The sequence below is a fragment of the Triticum urartu genome, chromosome 2A (assembly GCF_056163025.1).
Source record: "Triticum urartu cultivar PI428250 chromosome 2A, HENAU_Tu73, whole genome shotgun sequence".
Classification (NCBI taxonomy): Eukaryota; Viridiplantae; Streptophyta; class Magnoliopsida; order Poales; family Poaceae; genus Triticum; species Triticum urartu.
In genome coordinates, this window is record NC_141874.1 from 664,907,903 (window position 1) to 664,914,678 (window position 6,776).

Sequence of the window (6,776 nt, forward strand, 5' to 3'; positions counted from 1 at the left end):
ATCAACATTGGAAACACTTCCAACACATATCGTCAGCTCACCTTTAGCTAGTCTCCGTTTATTCCGTAGCCTTTTGTTTCGAGTTACTAACACTTAGCAACCGAACCGGTATCTAATACCCTGGTGCTACTAGCAGTACTAGTAAAGTACACATTAACATAATATATATCGAATATACTTCTATCGACCTTGCCAGCCTTCTTATCTACCAAGTATCTAGGGTAATTCTGCTCCAGTGGCTGTTCCCCTTATTACAGAAGCACTTAGTCTCGGGTTTGGGTTCAACCTTCGGTTTCTTCACTAGAGCAGCAACTGAATTGCCGTTTCATGAAGTATCCCTTCTTGCCCTTGCCCTTCTTGAAACTAGTGGTTTCACCAACCATCAATAATTGATGCTCCTTCTTGATTTCTACTTTTGTGGTGTCAAACATCGCGAATATCTCAAGGATCATCATATATGTCCCTGATGTATTATAGTTCATCACGAAGCTCTAGCAGCTTGGTGGTAATGACTTCGGAGAAACATCACTATCTCATCTGGAAGATCAACTCCCACTTGATTCAAATGATTGTTGTACTCAGACAATCTGAGCACAAGCATAACAATTGAGCTTTTCTCCTTAGTTTGCAGGCTAAGAAAATCGTCGGAGGTCTTATACCTCTTGACGTGGGCACGAGCCTGAAATCCCAATTTCAGCCCTCGAAACATCTCATATGTTCCGCGACATTTCAAAATCGTCTTCGGTGCCTCAACTCTAAACCGTTCAACTGAACTATCACGTAGTTATCAAAACGTGTATGTCAGATGTTCGCAACATCCACAGACGACGTTCGAGGTTCAGCACACTAAGCGGTGCATTAAGGACATAAGCCTTCTATGAAGCAATGAGGACAATCCTCAGTTTACGGACCTAGTCCGCATAATTGCTACTATCAACTTTCAACTAAATTTTCTCTAGGAACATAACTAAACAATAGAACTGAAGCGCGAGCTATGACATAATTTGCGAAGACCTTTTGACTATGTTCAGGATAATTAAGTTCATCTTATGAACTCCCACTCAGATAGACATCCCTCTAGTCATCTAAGTGATTACATGATCCGAGTCAACTAGGCCGTGTCCGATCATCACGTGAGACGGACTAGTCAACATCGGTGAACATCTTCATGTTGATCGTATCTACCATACGACTCATGCTCGACCTTTCGGTCTTCTGTGTTCCGAGGCCATGTCTGTACACATGCTAGGCTCGTCAAGTTAACCCTAAGTGTTTTGCATGTGTAAAACTGTCTTACACCCGTTGTATGTGAACGTAAGGATCTATCATACCCGATCATCACGTGGTGCTTCGAAACGACGAACTTTAGCAACGGTGCACAGTTAGGGGAGAACACTTCTTGAAATTGTTGTAAGGGATCATCTTATTTACTACCGTCGTTCTAAGTAAACAAGATGCAAAACATGATAAACATCACATGCAATCAAATAGTGACATGATATGGCCATCATCACTTTGCTCCTCTAGATCTCCATCTTCGGGGCTCCATGATCATCATCGTCACCGGCATGACACCATGATCTCCATCATCATGATCTCCATCATCGTGTCTTTATGAAGTTGTCTCGCCAACTATTACTTCTACTACTACAGCTAACGGTTAGCAATAAAGTAAAGTAATTACATGACGTTTATGTTGACACGCAGGTCATAAATAAATTAAGACAACTCCTATGGCTCCTGCCGGTTGTCATACTCATTGACATGCAAGTCGTGATTCCTATTACAAGAACATGATCAATCTCACACATCACATATATCATTCATCACATCCTTTTGGCCATATCACATCACATAGCATACCCTGCAAAAACAAGTTAGACATCCTCTAATTGTTGTTTGCATGTTTTACGTGGCTGCTGTGGGTTTCTAGCAAGAACGTTTCTTACCTACGCAAAAACCACAACGTGATATGCCAATTGCTATTTACCCTTCATAAGGACACTTTTCATCGAATCCGATCCGACTAAAGTGGGAGAGACAGACACCCGCCAGCCACCTAATGCAACTAGTGCATGTCAGTCGGTGGAACCGGTCTCACGTAAGCATACGTGTAAGGTTGGTTCGGGCCGCTTCATCCCACGATGCCGCCGAATCAAGATAAGACTAGTAACGGCAAGCATATTGAACAAAATCAACGCCCACAACTACTTTGTGTTCTACTCGTGCATAGAAACTACGCATAGACCTAGCTCATGATGCCACTGTTGGGGAACGTAGCATAAATTCAAAATTTTCCTACGTGTCACCAAGATCTATCTATGGAGTCATCTAGCAACGAGGGAGGAGTGGATCTACATACCCTTGTAGATCGCGCGCGGAAGCGTTCAAGAGAACGGGGTTGATGGAGTCGTACTCGTCGTGATCCAAATCACCGATGATCCTAGCGCCGAACGGACGGCACCACCGCGTTCAACACACGTACGGAACGGAGACGTCTCCCACGCCTTGATCCAGCAAGGAGGAGGGAGAGGTTGATGGAGATCCAGCAGCACGACGGCGTGGTGGAAGTAGCGGGATTCCAACAGGGCTTGGCCAAGCGCTGCGGGAGGAGGGAGATGTGTCATGGGAGGGAGAGGGAGGCGCCAGGGCTTAGGTATGGTTGTCCTCCCTTCCCCCCACTATATATAGGGCCAAGGGAGAGGGGGAGGGCGCAGCCTTGCCCCTTCCTCCAAGGAAGGGTGCGGCCAAGGGGGGGAGGAGTCCATCCTCCCCAAGGCACCTCGGAGGTGCCTTCCCCCTTTAGGACTCTCCCCTTTTCCTCTTCTCTTGGCGCATGGGCCTCTTGGGGCTGGTGCCCTTGGCCCATATAGGCCAAGGCGCACCCCCTACAGCCCATGTGGCCCCTCGGGGCAGGTGGCCCACCCGGTGGACCCCCGGGACCCTTCCGGTGGTCCCGATACAATACCGGTGACCCTGAAACTTGTCCCGATGGCCGAAATAGCACTTCCTATATATAATTCTTTACCTCCGGACCATTCCGGAACTCCTCGTGACGTCCGGGATCTCATCCGGGACTCCGAACAACTTTCGGGTTACCGTATACTAATATCTCTATAACCCTAGCGTCACCGAACCTTAAGTGTGTAGACCCTACGGGTTCGGGAACCATGCAGACATGACCGAGACGTTCTCCGGTCAATAACCAACAGCGGGATCTGGATACCCATGTTGGCTCCCACATGTTCCACGATGATCTCATCGGATGAACCACGATGTCAAGGACTTAATCAATCCCGTATACAATTCCCTTTGTCTAGCGGTATTGTACTTGCCCGAGATTCGATCGTCGGTATCCCGATACCTTGTTCAATCTCGTTACCGGCAAGTCTCTTTACTCATTCCGTAACACATCATCCCGTGATCAACTCCTTGGTCACATTGTGCACATTATGATGATGTCCTACCGAGTGGGCCCAGAGATACCTCTCCGTCACACGAAGTGACAAATCCCAGTCTCGATTCATGCCAACCCAACAGACACTTTTGGAGATACCCGTAGTGTACCTTTATAGCCACCCAGTTACGTTGTGACGTTTGGCACACCCAAAGCACTCCTACGGTATCCGGGAGTTGCACAATCTCATGGTCTAAGGAAATGATACTTGACATTAGAAAAGCTTTAGCATACGAACTACACGATCTAGTGCTATGCTTAGGATTGGGTCTTGTCCATCACATCATTCTCCTAATGATGTGATCCCGTTATCAACGACATCCAATGTCCATGGTTAGGAAACCGTAACCATCTATTGATCAACGAGCTAGTCAACTAGAGGCTTACTAGGGACATGGTGTTGTCTATGTATCCACACATGTATCTGAGTTTCCTATCAATACACTTATAGCATGGATAATAAACGATTATCATGAACAAGGAAATATAATAATAACTTATTTATTATTGCCTCTAGGGCATATTTCCAACAGAACCCCGGCAAGGTTGCCGCACTGCTTGCCCATCTGCCTCCTATTAGCTTGACACGCCATTAGGACGGGTGTCAATAAAGGTAATCCTCCTTCCCAGCAAGCCGACACATACAACTTGTCCCCACCTAACCACCTGCGGGCTCGACACCTCACTGACCAGCGACCAGCTGGCCAGAGGGGTGGAGCGCTGGCGTTTGGCGGTAAGTACGTGCTTGAGGGGCTTTGTAAGTGCATCTAGTGTCACCCCTAGTTGGTTTTGGAGTATTGACGACAAACTTGGTTGAGGAACTAATGTGTTTGTGAGAATTGCGGGATAATATAGGTAGTAGCCCCTCATTGATTCGGTTTACCTACCAGAGATGACCCCTAAAAATGTATGAAGACATTGAAGACAATGGTGGTTCGTGAAGACATTCACGATGAAGATTATGACCTGTGAAGACATTCACTTGAAGACTATGGAGTGTGAAGACATAGTTGTTTCGTAGTTTCCTTCTCTTCTTTGTTGAGTCATAGGAACAACCGTACTGTTAAGTGGGGGATAACTGATATGATGCTCAACCAAAATCCTATGTCTTCGAGCGAAAACTATGAGAGCAAATCTTATCCAGAATTGGATGAGTCAGCGTTGCTTGTAGCCCAAGTCAAGCTGCTGCGTGTGTTTGAAATCCGACTGTTGGACACGTGTCGGTTCCTTAATGATCCAGGGTCATTTCGGACATATTATGCCAGGTTTCCTCCTGGCTATAAATAGCCCACCTCCTACATATTATGTCGGGTTTCCTCCAGACCCGCGTGTGTTTTGTTTTGTTTTACTCCTGTCACGAGCTCCAACTTTATAATGTACGGCAACAATGGCTAGCATGTCCCTTTTGTTTTGTCTAGTAGCCAAGAAATGGGTTCCACGTTTAGAGATAACGTGAAGCCTACTGTATACATGTTCTAGATCATTACAGTCCGATAAGTTTCAGCTATAGAACTTCAGTACAGTGACAAGAACACCATTATGTGTGCATGAATGATGAATGATTAAGTGCTATCTGAGCTTCTCACACCATTTTTATTAGTAAGGTACACGTGCATTGCACGCATGAGATTTGGCAACCAAATTATGAATAAACACCACATTATATATAGCATGTAAGCTTTGAGTCATATATGCATGATGTAGATGTTCATTTAATTCATCTTATTCAAAATCATTTAGTTTTAATAAAAAAGCTAATCTATTTTAAGATTCATAAAATTGTGCATTGTAAAGCATAAAGTAAAAACAAATAATGGCAATTCATGTAGAATTTTTTTGGGCAATTATGATATGGAAGATTCTAGAACAAAGAAGAAGTGCTTGTGTTTTGAGGTTTGTGCATTATACTTAAGTTTAACTATGAAGTCTTCTAGATTGTACATGTGGCAAAATCTGTTGGAATATAGATGATATCCAACGGCTAGTAGTGTTCGGATTTGCCAGCTCTGCACCGTCGAAGTGGCTTCATCCAACGACCATCTTTCAAAGTTATTCGCACACTATATAGGGGTATAGATGTGACTTGTGTAATTCAGGTATTCTGCCTATGGAGTGACGACTTCGGCGATGGAGGAGCACAACCAGCTCATCATTGCGGCCATGGACACCGCCATGGACAACTACTCATGGCGCCTGATGCCGGCCCAGAACTCGTCCTTCTCACTCTCCAGCTACCCCATACTGGCAACCCTGAGCGACCTGGACCAGAGCACAATTTGCTCGCTGGCCAAGATGGAGAGGGAGCCGCTGTCCTTCTTTGGCTGTGGCGGCGGCTTCGACGACGACGAGTCGGCGGTGAAGCAGGAGAACCAGACGCTGCGGCCCTTCTTTGATGAGTGGCCCAAGGATAGGGACTCGTGGCCGGAGTTGCATGACCATGGCGCCAACAGAAATGCCAACGCCGCCTTCTCGGCCACCAAGATGTCCATCTCCATCCCGGTGACCAGCTCCGACTTCTCCGCCACCGCCGGATCCCGCTCGCCCAACGGTGTATACTCCCGGTGAATGGCGTCCGCCGGCCGGCCTGATCTGTGCTGATTTGCCGAAGTCACGACGTACGTACTCAAATCATCACAGATGAGTGAACCGAATCGACGACCCCGATCGAATGCGTCTGTGAGCTGACTGCCGCCTGCCTGTTTGCTTGCTCATTTTGTATGGATGCTGCCTTATTTATCAATGGTCGTGCAGCACGAACAGAACACTACTTCGTTAATTTTCTTTCCTTATAATTTCACAACGTTTTGCTTGATTTTCTGGGTTTTGTTTTGTCGTGTGTCGGCCGGAACAGTATGAAGTTCTCTATAGCTTCGATGGTCATGCACGACATCGTTTGACTGTTTCCCGCACAGTTAGACTATCCATAGTGGGAATAACATAGGTAGCAATATCATACATATTTAGATAAAATAGATGATATGACAAACAATAAATGAAGAAAGAGAGGCATGTGGTAACATAGCTAGTTACTAGTAGTATGAGTAACATCACATATATCAAGGCAAGATAAGTCTATAGCTTAATAAATGAATGTTGCATGTTACCACACATATGTTACTCCCCATTATGAAGGTAGTAACATAGAGTAGTAACATGAGCATGTTATTACTCTATGTTGCTCATCAGTGGCGGAGCTAGATGCAGATTACGCCTGGGGCTGTGCTATGTTGAGTGATAAACTTCTATGATTTTCTATGCTTTGCATGAAAATTTACAAAAGTTGTTTCTAGGCCTGGGGCTATAGCCTTAGCTGCCCCGG

The 6,776-nt window shown here is 45.7% G+C and overlaps 1 pseudogene; it reads left to right on the top strand.

Moving 5' to 3' along the window:
• The first annotated feature begins 5,377 nt into the window (after window positions 1–5,377).
• On the top strand, window positions 5,378–6,022 carry LOC125537762 (growth-regulating factor 3 pseudogene; annotated as a pseudogene).
• The last annotated feature ends 754 nt before the right edge of the window (window positions 6,023–6,776 follow it).